Below are 24,716 nucleotides of genomic sequence, written 5' to 3' on the forward strand. Positions count from 1 at the left end.
AGAGTTCTGAGACCACACTGTCCCAGGGAGTGTTGCACCGCCCCCCCCCCCCCCGCTTAGCTACTGGAATGATGTCCCTCAGTGGAGCAGACTTCTAAAAGCTCCAATTTTGGGCGCCTGGGTGGCACAGTGGGTTAAGCCGCTGCTTTCAGCTCGGTCATGATCTCAGGGTCCTGGGATCGAGTCCCACATTGGGCTCTCTGCTCAGCAGGGGACCTGCTTCCTCTCCTCTCTCTCTGCCTGCCTCTCTGCCTACTTGTGATCTCTGTCTGTCAAATAAATAAAATCTTTAAAAATAAATAAATAAAAGCTCCAATTTTGTGTTCTGTTGCTCTATCACTAGCTGGTAGCCAGTTGATAGAGGCTCCCTACCGCCGTGGTCTATCTTCCCAGTATTTCCTTGGATTCACGTCTCCTTACCTCCTACCTTGCAGAAAGCGGTCACTTTTCTGTTCATAGAGTTGCTGCTATTCTTTTCTTCATTCTCCAGTTGAGTTCGTAGGTGTTCAGAATGCTTTGATAACTCTCTAGCTGAATTCCTGGGACAAGACAAAATTTATGTCCTTACTCCTTCACCAGCTGGACTCCTCCTCCTCGTTCTTTTTTTTTTATCTGATCAAACTTTTCTGCCTTCCAACTAATTTTGCAGTTCCCTGAAAGGAGACTGTCTGCTTTATGAAGCTGTTGGGTTTTTTATTTTTTTTTTATTTTTTTTTTTTTTTTAAAGATTTTATTTATTTATTTGACAGAGAGAAATCACAAGTAGATGGAGAGGCAGGCAGAGAGAGAGAGGGAGGGAAGCAGGCTCCCTTAAAAGATTTTATTTATTTATTTGACAGACAGAGATCACAAGTATGCAGAGAGGTAGGCAGAGAGAGAGGGGGAAAAGCAGGCTCCCAACCGAGCAGAGAGCCCAGTGTGGGGCTCGATCCCAGGACCCTGAGATCATGACTGGAGCTGAAGGCAGAGGCTTAACTAACTGAGCCACCCAGGCACCTCCAGCTTTATGAAGTTTTAAGTAAGTTTGTTTATATCACCTAAATTGTCTTCTTTGATCATTTTTATAGCACAGATAAACCTTATTTTCCTCTCCTGTGCAATTTCCAATGGAGTTCACAAAATTAACAGTGTTTTGTACATGTTTATTATGTTTGTTTAAAAAAAGAGCATTTATAGTATTAGTGCTGAATGTATAGGTCATTGATTTCATCTGAAGATAGAAGATAATTTATTTATCATAATTTATCATAATTTATTTATCATTATTTATCTTCATCTGAAGATAGAAGATAATTTATTTATCATAGATAAATATATAATAAAAGTCCAAGATATGACTACTGTAAATGAGTTTCACAGGGTGTCTGTCATTTGTTTTAAAAGTAAAAGAAAGAAAAGAAATTGCATTTAGAAGGCATGACTTGGTCTGAGCAAATGGTGCATACTAACCAAATTCTTAAGAAGCAAAAAGAGATAACAGAGGGAAGTCTCTCAGAAAAGCCAATGAGTAAGGACTAGGTAGGGAGAGATAGGTAGGGGGATATGTGATCAGGCTTACAGAAATCCTAAAAATGTGGAAGTGTTGGGAAACAAACCAGAGATAAGGGGACAAACTGGACCACCCTTCTCTAGGCGTGGAGGATAGAAGATCACCCTGCCCTAGGCATGTGGGGTAGGCCATGTGGGCTGGGCCATGTGGGCTGGTTATTAAAAGGATTTAAGTTCCCTGGTTAGCTTTCTATAAAAGACCAACCCTAAAGGTCCTTGTTGGCAACCCTATCAGGACCCCTCTCACTCCTGAGAGCTTTTTCTGTACCTTTACTTAAAAACTTTTATCTCTTTACTCACTCTCCATTGTCCACAAGATTCATTCTTCAACTCCATGAGACCAGAAGCTAGCTCTCCCACATCCCCAGCAGTCTTACTCACCAGACTTCAATTCACTTAGCAAAATACGTTATAGATCAGAAACCAATTTATTGATTGAATCCAGAATTAAAGACAAGAGAACAGAATGATGAAAATGAGCATTTTAAAGCAACATACAGAAATCTGCTTAATTAACTGCTTTGTAGGCACAAGGAATAGTTCTTTTTTCAGAGGTAGGACTCATTATCAGAAGATGTCCCTTCTCCCAGAGCTGGAGCAGAGAAGAGAATGTGACCCTCAAGACTCCAGGTTAGAGGAGCAGAGGGTAGTGGAAATGAATTCAGTACAGTCAGTAAAAGCTATGTTTGAAACCTGACTCAGCTACTTACTAGCTTTGTGGACAAATAGCCATTCTGTCCCTCTGCTTTATTTATTCTTCAGATGAGGAAGGTATGGAAGCCACTTTATAGGCAGTGAATGAGACAATAAATGCAGTGCTTAGCAAGTGCAAGATACGTCTGTTAGTTACTGTCAACTTACTGCCCTCCCTTATGAAATATCCTTTGTCATAATAAAATCAATTGTTTCATGGCCTTTATTATATTACTTATACTTGACTCTTAGTAAAATTCTGAAGGCTCCTTAGTTCCTTGGTAAGCAGTAAGTGGCATATTTAAAGTTCAGCTCAGTCAGGTAACTTCAAAGGGATGAATAATCTCACCCCAGTTACTTTTTTTTTTCTTATGAGCATTATTCCCTTTGAAATTTTAATATGTATTATCATGTCACTTTTTCTGAATGGTCTTCCCTGATCACACCTTGTTATTCTCAAGTGTTTTAGCTCCAGGAAAGAAAGCCATAATTTTCTTACTGTCACTTAACTCCAGCACTTGGGATAGTGCCAGGCACATAGTAGGTGTTTAATACATTTTTTCATATGAAAATATAGATGTATTGCTCTTCCCTGACTATACAAATAGCCATCCTCTAAGTCACATGTTCAATTTTTTATTTGAAAATTATGTTTTCCTATTTCGGGCGCCTGGGTGGCTCAGTGGGTTAAGCCGCTGCCTTTGGCTCAGGTCATGATCTCAGGGTCCTGGGATCGAGTCCCGCATCGGGCTCTCTGCTCAGCAGGGGGCCTGCTTCCCTTCCTCTCTTTCTGTGATCTCTTCCCTTCCTCTCTCCTACTGTGATCTCTGTCAAATAAATAAATAAAATCTTTAAAAAAAAGAAAATTATGTTTTCCTATTTCTAAAAGGAATTCTAATTTGTACTTTACTTGAAACCTTAAAGGTTCTAATTAGTGTTTTGTGCATGTTGTTCTTTAGATCACCCAGGGTCTCTCTGTCATTAAAGACCTATTCAGATTATTCATTTCGTTTATCTCTTTCTACTCTTACGACTGCTTAGATGTGCTGTAATTTTCTTCATTTGTCCATTGGGACTTTGGTGTGGCCAATACCTTAAGTGAGGATAATCGCGAGAGGAGGAAGGTCCTCGGGCTGGCAGTGGAACAACAGGAAGGTCATCAGTCCTCCTTCATATCATCAGGGTAAAACTCCTCTGCTCCCTGTTCTCCACTCCCCCAGCTCAAAGCCCACCATTCAGTTCCTCCTCTGTTTCCTAGACCATGACCAGCTGACTCTCCCCTTGAAGGGCAAAGGTCCTTAAGGCTGCTCTCTGCAGGAACTCAGCATGGAGTGCAGTCCTAAAGCTCTCATTGGACCCAGATGGGAGAAAGCCCTGTAACAATTTCTAACTGGCACATTCTGGACCCCCACGTGTCTTGTCCCATTATCTGTTAGGCTCAGGGGAATTTGGTAAGATAGAGGTCAACTTCAATATCACAGAGTTATATTTTCTGGTCTCTTAACCAAATTCTGAATATTAACCATATTTTGCAGTTTAATATGATGGCAAACTTGTCGGAACTTAATTATCTGACTCACTTGGTTATCTTGAGAACAAGTAAAAAGGAAATTGTATAAACTGGATTAAGAACACAAGAGCTTTGGAAGCCTTACAAATTGCCTTTTTAATTTTCTCTATCTAGAAATAATGAATAAAAATAAATGATTGCCTCCAGAACAACTAGCTATTGATACTCTGGAGGACTTCTCTTCACAGTCTATGTTAGTATTCAGCACATGTATGTGCTCAAAAAGACATTTGTTGAATAAATTAATAAATAAATGGGTGAATGAATGAATGAAGATTACTTTGGTCACATTTATTCAAACTGATGGGTGGTTTTTAAAATTTGTGTTTAGCCAGGGGTATCTGGCTGGCTCAGTCAGTAGAGCATGTGGCTCTTTTTTTTTTTTTTTTTTTAAAGATTTTATTTATTTATTTGACAGAGAGAGATTGAGACAACAAGAGAGGGAAGACAAGCCAGGGGAGACGGAGAAGCAGGCTTCCTGCTGAGCAGGACGCCCGTTGCATGGCTTGATCCCAGGACCCTATGATCATGACCTGAGCCAAAACAGAAGCCACGTGACTGAGCCACCCAGGCACCTCAAATGTGACTCTTGATCTTGGGGTTGTGAGTGCAAGCCTCACTTTGGGCCTAGAGGTTACTTTAAAAAATAATTGGTTTGGGCCAGAAAGTTTTTTTCAAACAATACCTAATGGGGAATCTCACTAAGTGAAAGAGATGAACTTTTGATTGAAATGAGTTTAGAGTAGTCTAGACCATACTTGTTCGAGTATCTCAGACAACAAAGAGGGCTTCCCACAAACTTCTTTATTCTGGGGATCACAACACCGCAGTAGACAAACAAGGCTCTTGAATGACTGTCATACTTATTTCAGCTACATTTACTTTCAGTATCAATCGCCAGCTGAACCACTGGGTTCAATGGACTGCATCAGTTATTCAGATGAATTAAGCCAATGAATGGGTCATTACTTTTATGAGCAACCTAAGCTAGTCATTAAGATAAAATGATAAAAAGTTCAGAGTATCTAATGTAAAACTGGGCAACAATTTCAAAAGAAGTTTAATCAGTTATTTTATGCTTAATGTATAATTTTTAAGGAAATTTAATCAATTATTAGAACTTACCTAACTAGAATCCTTGATAAACTGAATGTTTTCCCACATTCATTCATTAGGAAAGACATAGATGGTAAGGAGATATGGCCAAATTAGTCAAAAGTGTTTACATGATAATGTCTACCTGTCTAACACAATTCTTAGCACTACAAAGATGTATAGAACATGGTCTTTAGAATTAGGCTCCTTACAATTTAGCTGGAAGACAAAACTCACATGTATGAAATTATCTGGAAGAAATTGTGCTAAATTCTATGTAATTAATTTTAAAAGTGGCTAATTTAATTATTTTAGAGCTATTGTAATCCTAGCACCATTAAAGAAATATATTTTCAGTGCAAGTTCTTAGAATATACTCTGGTGTTAGTTAAGATTCAGTTCAATATCTTATGGTTTTATAGTAATATAACTGTACTATGAAATGTAAAATTTAGAATAATAACTGTTATTGAATCCACAAATGTCAAATTTCATATCAATCAAGAGTTTTGGGCAAAAGGGACAGAGTGAAGCCAAATCACAGGCACCACATCTGGAGGGTTTTACAATCATCTCTTATTAAAACTTCGAGGAAAGAATAACTTGTGCTATTAACAAAGTCATGGAATAAAAAAGAAGGAATATTCCCTAACTAATTTTATGAGACTAGAATGATAGTAATACTAAAGCCATTTGTGGGTAATAGAAGAAATATTTTAGGAGAACTTCACTTATGAAATGAGGTACACATATACCAAGTTAAATATTATCTAATAACTCCTTTTGTATCATGACCAACAGAGACTATCCCAGGAATATAAGATAGCTCGTTCTTACAAATCCTATCAATGGGTTCTAGGTAAAGATGATATTTATTATGAATGATGTTATTCTACTTTTTGGCTATTATGAACATTTGTGTACAAGTTTTCATGTGGACATATGTTTTCAATTTTCTTGGGTATATAATCTACATTACTGGAAAATGTGCTCTACCAAAATGAGGAAGAAAACAAGAAAAGATAGGGAAAGAAGATGGGGAAAAGAAATAAGATATCCAACTTGAAGGGACAAGTGGAGGGAATCCCTACAATGATGATGAAGAGACCCCACAATGATGATAAAGAAAGAATCCAAGATGACATCAGTATCCCAGGCAAAGAGATCAAGCAGAGATTGGTGCAAGTCCAAAGGTCCTAGGAGACATTTCTCCAAGAAAACAAATAGAATATCTGCTGCATCAGAATATATTGAGAAGAGATTGTGGTTGAATTAGCAATAAATACAGAGAAACTAATAAAATAAAACAAGGTAATTATGAGTTCTGGAGAATATTTTTTTTCTGGTGGAACTCTGACTGATACAGATTTTGGTACTTACAGTGCTTCTAGAGGAACAAAATCTTAAGGATGAGTTTTCTGAATTGGTTCAGGGTTTTCTTGAACTGGGCCTCTAATCTGACTAGATTTAAAATACTAAAGATTGGGGAACCTGGGTAGCTCAGACCATTAAGCATCCCACTCCCGGTTTCAGCTCAGGTCATGACCTCAAGGATCAAGAGATCAATCCCCACAGGGCTCTGTGATCCGTGGGGAGTCTGCTTGAAGATTCTCTCTCTGCCTCTCCCCCACTCATGTGCTCTTGCTCTCTCCCTAAAATAAATAAACAAATAATAAAATAAAATAAAATACTAAAGATTATTTAGTAGTAAAGAGGGTATTTGTAGTCTATAGTGTGATGTGGCAATAGAGATATACAAAATATCATCCCTGGCTACTCTTAATGAAATATTTATAAAAGGTGAGGTTTTTGATGTCTATGTATTTGATACTTAAGAACATTTTAGTCAAACTAAGGAGTATAATAAGATTTGCTGGACGTTCCCAACTGCATTAGAGAGAGTAGGCAGGAAAAGGATGAGCTCAGGTCTTCAAACTTCTGGCTCAAGCTCTGCGTAAATGACCCAAGAAGTCTCTGTCTGATCTGAAAGAAACCCTCATCTCCTCCTGCAGCTTCAAGGCTGAGATTTCTGAAAACTAAACCAGAGTTTTATCCTGCTAATGGCTGAATTACAATGCAAATTAAATTCCCTACCTTGCTGAGAGTCTTCTGTTAAAGTGAATGCATTGATCACGAAGGAGTGGGATCCTGATAATTGGAATAGGGACATCTGGGAAGATCCCAATGAAGTTGGGGATATAGACCCCCAAATTCTGCTATTAGAGGCAACCCTTCTACCCTGTGTATGGAGGTTAACCCTGATGTTCCCAAAGAACCTCTAATAGTCTCTTCTGAGGTAGTGGCTCTGCAAGGCAGAGAAAACTACAACCCAATTCTCCTCTGGACCTACCACTGTCAGTCCCTGTGCTTCTTGACCTAAAATGAAACCCAAGTCTCAAAAAGCCCTAAAGGAGGGGCACCTGGGTGGCTCAGTGGGTTAAAGTCTCTGCCTTCCACTCAGGTCATGATTCCAGGGTCCTGGACTCGAGCCCCACTTTGGGATCTCTGCCCGGCAGGGGGCCTGCTTCTCCCTCTATCTCTGCCTGCCTCTCTGCCTGCTTGTGATCTCTGTCTGTCAAATAAATAATAATAAAATAGAATCTTTTAAAAAAAAAAGCCCTACAGGATGAGATTTAAGTGTAACACAGAATAGTTTTTCTACACAACAAAAGAGATACATGTTTCCTATTTATAAAGACAGAAATCTGGGGAGTGGATATTAGGGTGTGGGTAAAATGGTGGAAGGAATAGAAAGTTAGATCATGCCAAACTGATTGACATGGGCCTCTTAAGCAGGGATTCTGGACTGAATGATTTAGCCTGAAAGGTTAAAAAGGGCTCTGACAGGTTGTGATTTGGCTGAAACGTGGACCAAATGTGTCCTACACTAAAGTTAAAATGCCTGAATTGCCTTGGTATACTGTAGAGGAAGGAATTAAGAGGTTTAGGGAGATTGGGGTGTTGGATGGATTTGTCATTAAGACCTGGCTCCCCCACACTGGGAGAGTCCAGAAGAAAATTTTTATAATCCAATGAATAGGGTGACCCATTCTGTGTCTACCAGTCATTCTCTTTGCCCAGCCAGTACTGTCATTGCCCAATGGGCTTATAAATAAAGTAGCCACTTTAGCAGAGGAAGAGGTTATGCACAGATTCAGTGGCATGAATCCCCATTCAACAAACCTCACTGGGCTACAGCCACTATTGAGTACCCAATCTGCTAGCAGCAGAAACCAACACTAAGTCTTTAATATGGCACCATTCCCCAGGGTGATTAGCTGGTTGGCAGGTGGCAGGTTGAGGTTTCTATCATTAACAGGCAGCATTTTGTTCTTACTGGAACAGACATTTACTCTGGATACAAATTTGCCTTCCCTGAATACTATCATTTTCCAAAACTACTCTCTGTGCACTTTCAGAATGCCTTATCCACCATCATGGTATCCCATACAGCATTGTTTCTAATCAAGATAATCACTTCAAAGCAAATAAAGTGTAGCAGTATGTCCATATTCATGGAATTTATTGGTCTTACCAGCATCCTGAAGCAGCTGGCTTGATAGAACAGTGAAATGAACTCTTGAAGATTCAGTTACAGTGTCATCTAGGTGGTAATACCATGCAGGACAGGAGCAAAGGTTCTCCAGAAGGCTATATACATGCTCTGAATGGCAGCCAATATAAGATACTGTTTCTCCCATATACAAATTTCATGGGTCCGGGAATCAAGGGGTGCAAAAGGGGTGGAAACTCACTATTACTTGAGTAATCCACTGGCAAAATTTTTGCTTCCTGCTCTGGTGACTTCAAGCTCTGTTCCTCTTCAGGTCCTAGTCCCTGGCAGGAATGCTTCTGTCAGGAGACCCAACAAGATTTTATTGAACTGCAAGTTAAGATTGTCACCCAAGCACTTTAGCTCCCCTGCTTCTGAATCAACAGGAAAAGATAGTTGCTTCCATATTGGCTGGAGTGAGTAATCTTGATTATCGAAGGGATATTGGGCTGCTACTACACAATGGAGGTAAAATTAGGGCTAAAATGCAGGAGACTCCTTAGGGTGTCTCTTAGTACAACCATGTTTAACTGTTAATGTCAATTGAAAACTACAACCCAATTCATGTAGAAAACTACAACCCAATTCTAACAGCCCAGAATCCTCAAGAATAAACATTTGTGGGGCTGGGTGGTGCAGTTGTTTAAGTGTCTGACTCTTGATATCCATTCGGGTCATGATCTCAGGGTCCTGAGATCAAGCCCTATTTGGGGTTCCTCACTCAGTGGGGAATCTACTTGAAGTCTCTCTCTCCCTCTGCCCTTCTCCCACCCACCCTCCTTCTCCCTCTCTCTGTCTTTCAAATAAAATAAAAAAAATAAATAAATAAATAAATAAATAAATAAATCTTTTTAAAAAAGTAATAAACATTTGGGTCACCCAATGAACCACAAAAACACAATTACCTGAGCACTTTCTAAGGACTAAGGGAATATGAAATGGATAGTGTGAGCATGTTGTTATAACTATCAGATGACCACTGCTGAAAAAAGGATTGTAATAGTTGAGTATTTCTTATATATAAGAAACAATAAAATATTGTTTTATTTTCTCTCTTATTCCCTCATTATCTAATATAATATGTGTTAATATTTGTTTACCTTATATCATAATATTTAAGTTACAGAACATCAAGAGAAGAGTGAAGCTCACTGAAAGACTGTGTATCCTTGTCTAGGGAAAGGGTTAGGGCATTTTAACTTGTATGCAGGGTTGTTCAATCATGTTGGGGGGAAGTATGACCAGTTTTTGTCTTTATTTGAAGATTAAGTATCATTTAAGGAGGTATGTACAGATGCCAAGTTGACAAAGGGTGGACCATGATATCAACTTAATGTGTCAACCTGCCCAGGCTGGGGTATGCAGTTATTCAATCAAACACTAATCTAGGTATTGTTGTAAAGGTATTTTGTAGATATAATTAACATCTACAATCAGTTGACTTAAAGTAAGGGAGATTATCCTTGATAATCTGGATGGACCTGATCCAATCAGTTGAAAGGCCTTAAGAGCTGAACTGAGGCTTCCCTTAGGAAGAAGAAATTACACAATGGACTCCAGTGTGTCACCTCCTGCATGAGTTCCCAGCCTGCTCTAAAGATTTGAACTTGCCTAGTCAGTATGCATAATGGCACAAACCAACTACTTGCAATAAATCTCTATGCCCATATGTGCCTGCATGGGTGCACACACACACATTATATATATGTACATATATAAACATAAGTATATATATATATATACACACACACAATATACATTTTATATATATATATAAGGAGATTTCAAGGAATAGGTTTCTTTATGAGATATATAGGTATCTTTGTATGGATCTCCCACTGGTTCTATTTCTCTGTTGGAATCCTGATACAGTGTCTGTTGGAGAGATGTTTGCTGTTTTTGAGTTCAATTTGTAGCCAGTGATCTGACAGAAATGTTTCTTGCTTGCTACAAATTTGCTTCACATGTTTGTACTGTAAAGAAAATATTTCTTTAGAGTGCAGGACCATTATTTCAAAACAAAGCAGGATACCAGGAAAGGATAAGGGCTATTAAATTACATTTATTCAGCCTTCTTTTATTTCAGGGAAGCCAGAAAAACAGCCTTGATATATTGGCAAAGTCCTTTTAAAATATCTTGAAATTATTTCTTCACTCCCTTAAGAAATAGAACTACTTCCTTCTTTTATAGAACTTTTTAATTTCAAAAATTCCACAAAACTCCATGTCCATAGTCACTTAAAATCATACTGTTCTTGAGGGAAAAAAAAAAGTTGCATAAAAGCATGAAAAATTCCCTCTGCCTACTTTAATCACCCCCTGCTAACCAGATCTGCATGAATTCTTTTAAAATTTTAATATGCTTACATATACACACACACACACACTTAAACGAAATGTTTAAATAAGTAAACTACAAACACCTAACGGCATTATCATGAATAACATTCAAGGTATGTAAGCATATATCCAACTTACTCTTTGAAAGTTAGTCATATCCATTGTAGAAATATTCCATAAGTTAGATAACAGTTCCACATTGAGACCCCGAGCCTCTTTTATTCATCTTTATAGCACTGATCCCACCCACACACCCTCCACATAAGAGGCCCACAATAAATGCCTGTTTACTAAATGAAGAGCAAGTATGTTTTCTGAAAGCAGTGATTTCGTGCTGGATTGTATTCAACTGAACAAGCAAGTCCCGTTGAAAACTGCCCAAAGTTCCTGGAAAACGACTCGCTCAGTTCTCCCACTGTTAAGTGTGGCCCCCAATTTCACAAACACATTATAGAAATCAACTTTGTCTCAAAGGGATTAAAAAGGCTTTATTCATTATTATTGCAACATAACTTCCCCTTGAACACAAAACAATAGAACATAATAATTTAATGTGGTGAGAAAACAAGAATGGAGTTATGACTATTTTGCAGGGCAAACTCTGAAATGGCAAACGGCACTGGCGGGGACAGTTTGTTTGAACTTTACCTTTATGTGTGACCTTTTTAGAATAAAATTAACATCCTTTATTTCTAATTCAAAAAGCAAATAAGAAAAACGCCACGTGTCTTTAAAAGGAAAGGAAACCCTGCCACTGGAGTGGTTTTACTGATTTAGCCTGTGCTGCTTCTTTCCCCTGGGCTCTCTGATCCTTTGCAGCAGGGCTTCTAACTCACCTGCCCATTGGTCCACCTAATGATGCTTAAAACATCTTTATGTCTGATTACAACCCCAGAGATTCTGATTTCCTTAACCAGAGCATGCTCTGAGCATTGGACGTTTTTGAAGGTGCCCAGGTGATCCCGGTTTACAGCCAAGGTTAAGGAGAGAGTGTAGTGGAACTGCTATCCTTGCACAGCTGCCTACCATATGGCTAGTAGAAGAAAAGGAAGAAGGTGGATGGAGCTTCAGAATGAGGGGACCCGGAGCATGAGAGAGAAGAAAAGGAAATCTGCCTCACATGCCCAGGAGTAAGTTGAAACAAGCAGGGGCATTCACAACACAGCTTCCCAGCAGACCTGGCCGATGGCTCTCAAATTGAGTGTGAGACTCACTGAAATTGAGGAAAATTCCCTCTCCCCCTACCCCCAACCCTCACTCTGTAAAGAGAACGAGGAATCATTTTTGTCTTAGTTTGGGTCGCTATAACAAGAACCATAGACTGGATGTCTTAAAAAACAAAATTTTTCTCAATTCTGGAGACAGGAAGTCTGAGATTGGGGTGCTGGAAGATTCCGTGTCTGGTGAGGGCCCTCTTCCCAGTTTGCGCACAGCCGTTTTCTCATGCTAGCTTCACAGGACTGGGGGAGCGAGCTCTGGTTTCTTTCTTAGAAACAAGACACACTAATCCCATCGTGGGGGCCCCACCCTCATAACTTCATCCAGACCTAATTACCTCCTAATATCATCACACTGGGGCTGGGCTCCAACATAGGAATTTGGGGGAAAGGAGGACACAAACATGCACTCATATTGGTCATAATCTAAGAATTACAGATATTGGTACCGTGGCAGTTCTAGATGTATATCATTCAGGTCTTCCTTCCAGATAGACCTGGTGGTAAGAGTTGTAGTTACCTGATTCCCACCAGTTAACTTTGGGATCCCGAGCAGCAGCGGTCCTGCTGAGACTGCACTCTTCCTGGGAAGCTAATGACACAGCGGGGCACTGAAGCCAGCCATCACAAGACTCTTTAATGGGCAATCTTTGTTCTGGGACTCCCTGGGACTTTGTTAGAGCTGCACTGAGGCCTGAGGATTACTAATGAAACCTCCTTTCTTTTTATGCAGGTCCCTGTAAGAGAAGAGTAACTATCTTTTTTTTTTTTTTTTTTTTTTAAGATTTTACTTATTTATTTGACAGAGACATCACAAGTAGGCAGAGAGGCAGGCAGAGAGGAGGAAGCAGGCTCCAGGACCCTGAGATCATGACCTGAGCCGAAGGCAGCGGCTTAACCCACTGAGCCACCCAGGCGCCCAAGAGTAACTATCTTTTGACAAACTCTCGGGGTTCCTAAGACTAACCTCAGGCTTGGCGATTTGCTGGGACTCACAGGACTCAAAGGCTATTATATTCAGGGTTATAGTTTAGGAAAGTGAAAGGATCCAGACTGAAACCAAGAAAGGGAAATGCACTTGACACAAAGGCCAGGGGAAACCAGGCATAAGCTTCCAAGTGTCCCCTCCCAGTACAGTTGCATGGGGACCCACTTAATCCTCCCAACACATGTTGACAACACAGGTGAAATATTGCCAGCCAGAGACACTTACTTGAGCCTTGGTGTGCAGGGTTTTTATTAGGGTTCAGTCATGTGTGTGTGCAATGTCTGTGTGACTGACCACAGCTACTCAGATTCTAGCCCCTCCCATCTCAGAACAAAAGAGGCATTCCCCATAAATCATGTCATTAGAATGAATTTATCTGGTCAAACTGGTACAGCATGGCCCAAGACCTCAGGCAAATAAAAACACTCTTATCAGGAAGAATATTCCAAGACCTTTGTATTTTAGCATTATTTCTGAGAGATTCATTCCATTGCATTGTATAATAAAGTAGTAGCCCAAGTGTACTTCTTTAATCTGCACCCAAAAGTCTTGACACTTTAATCTTAATAAATTACTGGTGTCTTGTAATACTACAAGATATCTAGATTGTGCTTTTTTTTTGTTGTTGTTTTTTGTTTGTTTGTTTTGAAAGATTCTATTCACCCATTTGACAGAGGGAGAAATTACAAGTAGGCAGAGACAGGCAAAGAGGGGGGCAGCAGGCTCCCTGCTCAGCAGGGATGTCTAGATTATGGTGATTTTAAAGTTAAAATCTTAAATACATTTGGGCACTTGAGCCAGAGTGTTTTTCTGATTTTTTTCTGATTTTTATATCAGAAATTGTCATGTCACCTGTTTACCCTCTTAAGACTATTGCATCAGACCTATTAAACATAGGATTTTTTTCCTCATTTTGTTTTGTCTGATAAAGTCAGGATTATACACTAATCTTATTTTGCAATTTAGCTTTCACTTAAATCTGTATCATGGACATCTTCATTTTTAATGCCTACGTATCTATGCCATCCTTTGTAATGACTGCCTAGTATTCCATTGTGAAATAATCTTGTTGTGATCATTTAGGTTGTCTCCTGCTGTTTACTATTAAAACGATTCTTCAATTAATACTTCTGAAAATGTACATAATTAGAGTGACAGGATTTGACTCTATGCAGCATGCAAGAGTTTTGTTACTATTTCCTGACAATAAAAGAACCTTCATTGTTAGACAGGGAAGCCACCCCCATATCTTGGCTTGCATTCTCTTAATTTGCATTTCTAAGGCAATACCTAATGCGTTCCAGAGAATTTCACATCTAGCATTTTAATCCTCACAAAAACTATAGGTAGCTACCTAGAGGGTATTATGCTTAGTGAAATAAGTCAATCAGAGAAAGACAATTATCATATGATCTCCCTGATATGAGGAGGTTGAGGGGAAACGTGGGGAATTTGGGGGATAGGAAAGGAATAAAGGAAATAAGATGGGATGGGGAGGGAGACAAACCATAAGAGACTCTTAAGGGGCGCCTGGGTGGCTCAGTGGATTAAGCCGCTGCCTTCGGCTCAGGTCATGATCTCAGGGTCCTGGGATCGAGTCCCTCTCTCTCTCTGCCTACCTCTCCATCTACTTGTGATCTCTCTCTGTCAAATAAATTTAAAAAATCTTAAAAAAAAAATGAGACTCTTAATTTCACCAAACAAATTAAGGGTTGCTGGGGGTGGAGGGGAGGGTGGTTGGGTTATGGACATTGGGGAGGGTATGTGCTACGGTGAGTGCTGTGAAGTGTGTAAACCTGGAGATTCACAGACCTGTACTGCTGGGGCTAATAATACGTTATATTTTAATAAAAAACAACAACAGAAACTATACATAACTAAATACTATTTTTTAAAAAAGTTTTCTATTTTCTAGTTATGAAATAATATACATTTACTGAAACTTTACACAATGCAGAGATCCATAAAGAAAATGACCACCACCTGTAATTTAACTTCTTAGAGAAAACCTGACAGTATTTCATGAATGTCCATATCTTCTTTCTGTGCAGTTATTTTACATAGTTCAAACTCAGCTTTATATACCTGTGTCCTGCTTTTTAAGATATAAGAATATTTCCCGCTACTCCTCTTGATAACCATCCTTTTTTAATGCTGTGCAATATTCCACTGTTTCTGTACCATATGCTGCCAATCTTTTAGTATGCTTTCCATTGTTCCTACTCCAACTTATTTGCTGTGAAGGATATCGTTGGTGTTATAGAGGATTTTTCTGTTTTATATTACTTATTTAGGGTAAAGTCCTAGAAGTGAAACTGGGAGATCAAAGCTCTTGAAATACTGCCCAACTTAAGGTTTCATTAGTCACCCATTAAATTGTTCCTACCAAGTCTTCAGATAGTCAACCAGAAAGGAGTATATCCTATAGTTTTAGCATTCCTATACCGCCTTGCTTCATGGTATCAACATCAACCATTTACTATGTATTTTTTCTTCTTATATTATCAGAAAAATATCCCTTCATATAGAAATATATTAATAAACTTAAATTATAATAAGAGCTTTGCTATAATATACTTTAAAAACTTGTCCTTTGGTTTCACTATTCATATTCCATGGTGGGGTGTCACATTCTTTGTATTACTTATATCCTTAAGATTGATGTTTTAAATACTAAGAAATTCACAATTGTTTAAGATTTTAATTGTTGGGTTGAGGATTATCTGCCTGTTTTGGGTAGCAATAAACTACTAAATTTACTTAAATGTCTTACCTAAGACTTTTTTTCTATGAAAAACTAATTTCACTAATTTTATTTCTGAGACACTTCTATAAAGTAAAAATTTAGTTCTTATTGGGAAACAAATAGGAACTATTAATGATTTTGATTTATAAGATAGACCTTCATGATTCTTTTTGTCTCTGTAGACTTCTAACTGCCACTAGGTGAAGTAGAAAAATTTATCAAGATAATTTTTTTAAGAAATGTTTTCTGAGATATACTCGTGGGTCCTACAATCTAAAACCATTCTATCATGGGGCACATGGGTGGCTCAGTCGATTAAGCAACTTACTCTTGGTTTTGGCTCAGGTTGTGATCTCATGGGTCATGATCTCCTGGGTGCTGAGATTGAGCCCTGCCTCCCGCTCCTAGATCAGCAGGGAGTCCACTTGAAGATTCTATCCCCCTGCCCCTACCTCCACTCACACCATGCAACCTCTCTAAAATAAATAAGTCTTTAAAAACAATTAGAAAGGGGGCACCTGGGTGGTTCATTTGGTTAAGCATTTGCGTTTGGCTCAGGTTATGATCTCAGGTCCAGGGATCAAGGCTCACACAGGGCTCCCTGCTCAGCAGGGAGTCTGCTTCTCCTTCCCCCTCTATCCCTTCCCCCCATATTCATGCTTTCTCTCTCAAATAAATAAAATCTTTGAAAAATAAAAATTAAAACAATAAAACTACCTTATCAGTTCTATGAAATTTTTCTTATTGGATGCCTTTAGGATACTTAAATCATGATTCTCATTTTGTTTCTCCAGACCTGCATACAACTGGAAATTTGCTCAATCTGAAAGTGCAATTTTATATAAAAACTGATATAAAATAAATGTCATGCACTCTATATTTTATATCATTATGAACTTGTAACATCCAACAATGTAAGCACTAGTTGTATTTAATGTAAAATGGAAAATTATACACTCATTACACTTTTAGATTCAGCATACTGACTTTCACCTTAGGCAGATTTGTACAGCACTAAGAATTATAAATGATTATAACTTGCCTAGAAGTAGTAATTACTTTCTCAGTATCTAGCTAAAATACAGATATATAAAGTTCTATCTTTTTGATACATAAATTGTGCTGACAGAATTTAAAATGGTAGTTTATAAAAAAAAGGCCAAACTTTCAGCAGCAAAGCCAACACCTACAAAAGTTGGGAGGTGGGGGAGTGGGAAGTCAGGATTTTGTTTTTAATTCGTTAACTTCAGGGTGCCTGGGTGGCTCAGTTGGTTAAGTGTCTGCCTTCACTCTGGTTCATGATCTCAGGGTTCTGGGATGGAGTCCTGATCAGTGGGGGAGTCTCCTTCTTCCCCTCTTCCTCCCTGTGCTAACAAATAAATAAAATCTTTAAAAAAAAAAAAAAAGGAATTCGTACCTTCCTGGACATATACTGAACTGTATGTCCACAATCATTATGGGGCTGACACAAAGCCACTAAAAGGTTGGCCTTACAGTCTTCTCTAAAGAGAAGGAAAGTATTTCAGTGAGTCTGAGATGGGCCCATCCCAGCAGTTAGTTCCATGTAAGTAAGTGTAAAACAATGTTGATTTCTAAGGAGAGAGAGAGAGAAATAGGGAGTATGGCACTGGAAGAGGCGTCAGGAAACAGTATTATTAAGTTTTATTGGAAAGAAAAAGGCTGCCAGGTTAGATGTCGGCAATTTCCATGCAGTTCAGTACTCTTTCATAGTGGTAACACAAACAACTCTTGGTTACTTCCCAGAACGTTTCCCATAAAATTAACTGTATCTCTTAAACATTCTACCTTCGAAAACTGCACCACTCATCGTTCATGGTCTTAATTAATCTTTCCCAAAGCTACCTTGATTTTTAGGCCTCACTATCTATAGGTAGAAACTCTATATCCTAAGTTTGCAATGCACTGAGGAATTTTTTCCTTTTAAAACTATCACATGAATTCTAAGGTTCCTTTATCATTTTTATATATTGGGAATTTGCACACATCCATTTAAGTCCTATTCCTTTATGATTTAATAAATCACTAGTGACTCCCCCCCACCACACACATACTTTTGAGCTTAAACTTCAAACTGAGGTCTTCTTACACTCAATTTTGGTCCATCTTTTCAGCATGGGTTTGAAACATTTGTGACTTTCTCTTGAGTAGTAGAGAACAGAAGTTTAATTGAAAGTATGTATTTTAATTTCTAACACTTTTCCTGGTGGTCTCTTACATACACATTTGGATTTATCTTTCCTATAATTTTCCTTTTTAAAGATTTATTTATTTATTTTATAGACAGCAAGAGTGCATATGAGTGGGAGGGGCAGAAGGAGAGGGAGAGAGAATCTCAAGTAGACTCCATGCTGAGTGCAGAGCTGGTCTCGAGTCTTAATCTCATGACTCTGAGATAATGACCTGAGCTGAAACCAAGAGTTGGGTGTTTACCCAACTGACCCACTCAGTGCCCCTTTTCCCATAATGTTACCAAGTTGTCCACTAACAAATATGCCATTGTCCTGCCTATTTGTTTCTGAGATATTCTTACAGTTTTCTCCAAATTCTAGTAGTTGACCTCAATGTCATTGTGAATTTGGAAATTTTGTTTTACACTTCTTCTTCAGATTTTAAGTAAAAAAATATTACCATTCTAACCACTGATGCTTGACAAACCATCTAGCATTGCTGGATACCTCTTTACTCAGAGCAATGACTTGGAGTTTTGTATAATTTAGGTCTTTATCCCAGTAACTTAATATTTAAGACTACTACTGTGGAGGCTGATTCTGATATTTTAATTTATGAAAATCTAAATAAATTATCCTTTAATTTTAGATAAAAAGGATAATTTTGATTATCCTTTAACTATACCACTTATCTGCTAAATCCAGTGGCAGTGCAAATGGTCAGATCTAAAGAAAATCCAAGAATATATTTTAAAATCACACAAACATTCCTTTCAGCCTTTCTTGTATTTTTTTAAAATTTCAGTATTATATAAAGATTTTTTTTTTTAACCAGTGTAGGAAACACTCAGGTGTTTGTAATAATTTTTCTTAGTATCTATTTATATAAGTTACACGAGATCTGAGGTCACTTCCTTGAAAATTATTTTTCATTTTTCCTTACACTACTTTGTAATTCTATGCAGATTAAATGTTCAATAAATGTCATAAACAATGACTGAGCACCTCCTTTAAGCTTCAGCTTAAGTATTGTGTACATTAAAAAGAGTCTAAAAGAATCTTTAGGAAGAGGAGTCATTATAAAATAATAAGGCCAAAGAGTATGAGATCATTTTTAATATTAGAGTGGCTGGGTTATGGACATTGGGGAGGGTATGTACTATGGTTAATGCTGTGAATTATGTAAGACTGATGTTCACAGACCTGCAAATAATACATTTTATGTTAATAAAGAAAATTTAAAAAAATAATAAAAATAAAATTAGTAGTAAAAGCAATGGATCCAGGTGGCAGAAATCACTGTAGAACCAAGTTTTTAAAAGAAGCTTTGTGGACAGGTGGTGGTGAAAAGTTGACATATGATGAATTCTTAGTTAGCAGTTAGCATAGTTAGCAAGCTTAGGGAAATAGGCTCCCCACCGAGCAGAGAGCCTGATGCAGGGCTCGAGATCCCAAGACCCGGCAACCGAGCCGAAGGCAGAAGCTTAACCCACTCAGGCCCCTAGTCCAGCACTGCTGACTGTTATTGTGTCATTCATTCTCACAACTCAAAACTTGAGCAGGAGCATACAAGTGGTGGGCACCAAGCTTACCTACTAACCATTGGAGAGAAAGAAAATATCTAATCTCAGCCTTCTCTAATGTAATGTGGAGCCATGCCTCCCACAAACATCTTAACAAGGAATTCTCCCAAAATAAAAATGGGTTGTGGGGCTGAGACAAAATACCCACTAGTGTCCACTCCTTTGCCTGTCCAGTATACATATAGCCACAATTCCCCACGATTATACCTCTTAAAGAAATTATCCGACCTAACATAGTACAACCATTTCTCATCCAACTGAGAATACACCCTTCCTCACAGGAAAACAATCAAATGTCATAGGTTACTACATTCAATTCCATATCCAGGATCTCAGGAATGTCCCTTCCTCCTCAGTTCTATAGTAAACCCAGTCACAATAGTCTGCAATCTGTGCACTAAATTGCAATCAACTAATGTCAAAAATCCTATATACAACAATGGAAGAAAAAAAGCTAAATTTGGTTAAAATACACACATGCCATAGAAAGGAATATAGGTAGAGGCTAGTAGAGGCTATATAGCAGTTTTTGAAACTGGTGATGAGACCCTAGATTGTATTTATGAATATATTTTGTCCATTATCTATTCCATGTTCCCTTGACGTTCAGCTAGAATTTTTAACAGGTGTAGGTTTTTATTCAGTGGAGGTAACTAAAACCTCATTCCTAAGGAATTTGAGCTCCTGTCTATGTTAGACTGTTGAGATCTTCTAACTGGAGAGTCTAAGAAGGAAGCAAACCAGGGCCTCTGGGGTTTTGTCCATACTCACAGTGTAGCAGTAACTTGATCTGTTCTTGATGGATTATCAACCACTCTAGCACCTTAACACCCATTTTGTCGGCCCCCAGTGCTTTAAGGAACTTGAAATGGCCAAATGAGGTCTCAGCTTCCAATTCAACGATAGCATTGTATATAATCTTTATGGAAGCCTTTCTCTCTCTCATTAGTATATACAGATGGGAAGAAAAGGTTTTGTGCATAAATTTGTTTAGTGAATTCTTTGACTGGAAGTAGTATTATGTGGGAAACTCCAGTAACATACAAGGCCACTGCAGTTAATGACTAGTGTCTGTGACAGACTTGCTAGCCAGAGGTCCAGGGGCTACTGGCACAGAGACAAGTCCCCTTAGGTTAATAACTTTTTGCTCTTGAGAAACAGCTCATTCTATCTGGCTTTTTGGAGAATGAACACCTGATCTCAGAACTCCAGGTAACCCTGACTATTCTGAACAGGATGTTATCCAACTCATCTCGACATAAATATAAATCAGAGATTCTCACCTTGGCATTATTGATATTTGGGCCCCAATTATTTTTTCTTGTGGCAAGCGGTCTTGAACATTGTGGATGTTTAGCAGCATCCCTGGCTTATCAATTAGTTGCCAGTAGTGCCCTGCAATTGTGACAATCAAAAATGTCTCTAAATATTGTTCAGTATTTCATTAAATTATTAAATTTTACCCCTGAGAAGCAAAATTGCCCTCAGTGGGAAATCACTGACCTAAGTGCATCCTTTGAGTTCTATTATCCAGGAAAAGTGTCCTGAACTAGTCCTAAAGGCATGAGTACCCTGAGGGATCACATTTCCAGTATGCTCCCCTGCCATGCTGCCTCTTTTCATTCCGTTCACAACTGTGGCCTCATGAGGGCTCCACAGGGATAACTGATGTTGGAAAAAAATTCAAGCTTGACTTAGAGGTGGTTCTGTGTGTTACGTTACTACCAGCCACAAATTAGGTGGTGGGGACCATTAAACCCCCTGTTCATAGGTCACAGCAAAGAGCAGGAAAAGGAAGTCCCCCTAGGGAGCAGAGCTGTGAGCAATTCATTTTGTCTCCTTGGCCTGAAGAGACATGGTATGAGATAAGATTATGTATAATCATGGAAAGTGAACATGGGAGTTTGGCTGGATTCTCAGGGGCTCAGAAAAGGACTGGTGTCAACTTAAGAAAGGTTGGAAGGGGTATATAGATGGATCTTTTATAATGGATCCAGATATGTGAGAATATTTCTGAGCTTTATTAATACTCACAGCAAAGCCCTCACTGTGAACGAGGCTCTGAGTAATTGGGTACGCAAGACAACCTTTTCTGTAAATGTTGGTATCTTATGAAGCTGGTGCTAAATGAGAGTATAAACAAAGTGCCAGGATGGCAAGGATGGAGTATACAAATAGAACCACACTTTCAGATGCTTTTCTGACTGCTCCCTTTCCTTCTCTATCTCCCCAACTTTTGTTTGCCAAGACCACTGCTACTGGTATTGTATGTCGGGGGTAACAGAGGGGTGTCAGTCAGCTACCTGGTAGCCAACTAATCCCACTAGAAGAGGTAATGTTTCAGTTTTATCCTTATTAGTAGATATTATGGTCTTTTTGCTTTTTTTTATCCACGATACTTCTGGCAGGACAACCATTTATGGACTTACTAAATAATTTACACATTATCATGGATTCCCACCAACATTGTTCTGGCCAAGAAATTAATTACACAGAAGAGGTAAGATAATGTTCTTGAAGACTTAGTTATGAAGGCAACTGAGAGACAGCAGTTAAAGTTCGGGTCTTTCCGAATGCAGTACATACTTATATCCAACAATTGATTTTTAATGCTATTTCTCCTATTCCTATATAAGCTCCAAGAACTAAAAAGCCTCTCATTATTACACCTAATTAAGCTCTCTTAAGTTTTTGCTTTTTTGTTCCTCTGACTCTAGACTCTGTTTTTAAAGATTTTAATATTTAAGAGTTCAAAAGAAATTAGTTGAAAATAACTGGAAGTTCAAACTGCTGCATGGTAATTTTGGATTCTTTATGACACTAGGTAATCTGGCAAGAAAAGAGGGTTGCCATGTTAGTTGGGGTGTTTTAACCCTATAATATAGTTGCTGTCACATATAAGAGCAGGAAAGAATATAGTGGGAAAACTGAAGATTCTCTGAGGTATGTTCTTATATTACGTATTTGGTGGTCAAAGAAACAAGACTTAGTCCTGTCTAAAATAAACTCGGTCACTCTATTACAGAGGAAACCTAATTGTTCAAGGTAGTAGCCAAAACAAAAATAAAAGAACAGATGCAGAAATCAAGTCCAATGACCTGGTGCTTAATTAAAACAATAACTCCCACCTGTATTTTCTTGTTGTCATATGTAACATGTATTTTAACAGATTTCCCATCTCTTCCTGTTGTAAGTATTAAAATGACTGCTCCGGGGGCGCCTGGGTGGCTCAGTCAGTTGAGTGTCTGACTCATGATTTCACCTCAGGTCATGATCTCAGGGTCATGAGATCAAGCCCCTTGTCAGCCTCTGTGCTGGGCGTGGAGCCTGCTTAAGATTCTTTCTCGTCCTCTCCTTCTGCCCCTCCCCACTCCTGGTCCTCTCTAACACACACACATATACACACGCTGTTCAGTGTAATTTGAAGAACATCAATGAGAATGTAGTAAAACTAGAAAAATGAACATGGCCTGAAGGCCTTGGACTCGGATGTAGTAAATGAGAGCTGCATTGTTGGCATGAATACATTTGGAAATTCAAGTATAAAAGGAATAATATGTGTGTGGAAACTGAACAGCGAAGAGTGTAGTATAGTGAACATTTGTTTTTGTCACTATCTGGTCACCCATCCCCAAAGAATTCCAGACGCTACCCCCAATTACAGAAGACAAAAGAGTAGGCACATAACCCAATCTTGGCCAACTGTGCACTCTCTCCAAGGACTCTAAACCCTTAGCTGATCTTGCAAGTAACAAGAACAAATGACAGGAATGATTCATTCGATCATCCTGACCAGGCTGTTCCTACTATCAAACAGTTCCTTTGCTTCCACCTTGAGTACTTTTCTCCTCTAGTACTTTCCTGGTTTCTGCCCACCAGTTCTGAGAGTGACTGGCTATCTTTTCATTAAATTTCCTTTCTCTTAAGTTAGCCAGTTGGTTCCTGTTGTCTGTAGCATAGGGCCTTGTTCCAATCAAGAACAGAGCAGAAACGGAAACACAGACAAATAGAAAATCTCTTTTAAAATGTTTTACTAGAAATCTACCTTTTCTAAGAACCTACTTTCGACATTGAATATTTTTATGGACTGCAGGTTTGTCCCCTCCCAGAATTCATTTGTTTAAACTCTAAGCCCCAATAAGATAGTAGCATTAGGGGGTAGTGCTTTGGGAGATAATTAGGTCATGAAGTTGAAGGCACCATGATGAAATTAGTATCATTATAAGAGGAAGACAGCTGGTCCTCTCTCTACCAAGTAAGGATAAAATGAGAAGACAGTTCTCTGTAAACCAGGAAGAGGTCTTCACTGAAATCCAATCTTTCTGGCATCCCTGTTATAATCACTGTGGCCCAGAGAGATGAGAAGCTAGGATTGACCCAACTCTGGTTATATACCTATCCTTATTCATTCACTCTGCTATGGAAATAGGATGGTTTAAATTTGGACCCTATGATGAACTGCAGAGAACAACTTCCCAAGAAAGAGAAGTGCTAGCCGGGAAGAAATCGTGTTCCAGAAGAAAGGTCTTACAGATATACATCAATATGTATTTATATTATATGTATATATAATATCTTATAGATACCTACATATAGAGGGTGTACTGTAATATTTTTCTTAGTCATAGGACACAAAAAGTCTGGAAGGAGCTATCCAAATTGGTTGAGGGGGAGGGAAGGTTTAAAAGGGTGGAGAGAAGAAAAACTAATTTTGTTACCTATATGTTCAATTGCAGTGGAAGAGCTGGGAGAGAGCAAAGAGAAAGGGAGTAAAAATAAATTCATTTCAACCACTTTGGAAGGAATATTCTAAGCAACAGGATTTGTATATGTACATAAGTGTACACACATACACACATAAACATACACGCACACCCCCATCCCCCCATACTAATCTAACCACCTCAGATAATTTAAATTGGAGCAGCATTTGTGATTTCCAATGGAAGGTTTCTGAGTAGCAAAAAAGTGTTAAGGCTTAGAAATATCATTAAATCATTTACTCAGTAACAACACTTAGCATATAACAGGAACACACTGCACATACTCATTTCCCATGTAGCCTGAATAAGTTGTTTTGATACACAATGCTTTCCTAATATAAATTTTTCTATGGCCAGGCAAGACAGCATTTTAAATAGCCCATCTTTCTAAAACTGAAGCAAATTTCTAAACAGATATTTAGAAAAGAAGT

This window comes from Mustela putorius, unplaced genomic scaffold, assembly GCF_011764305.1.
Source record: "Mustela putorius furo isolate JIRA1106 unplaced genomic scaffold, ASM1176430v1.1 tig00003869_pilon_pilon_pilon, whole genome shotgun sequence".
NCBI lineage: Eukaryota > Metazoa > Chordata > Mammalia > Carnivora > Mustelidae > Mustela > Mustela putorius.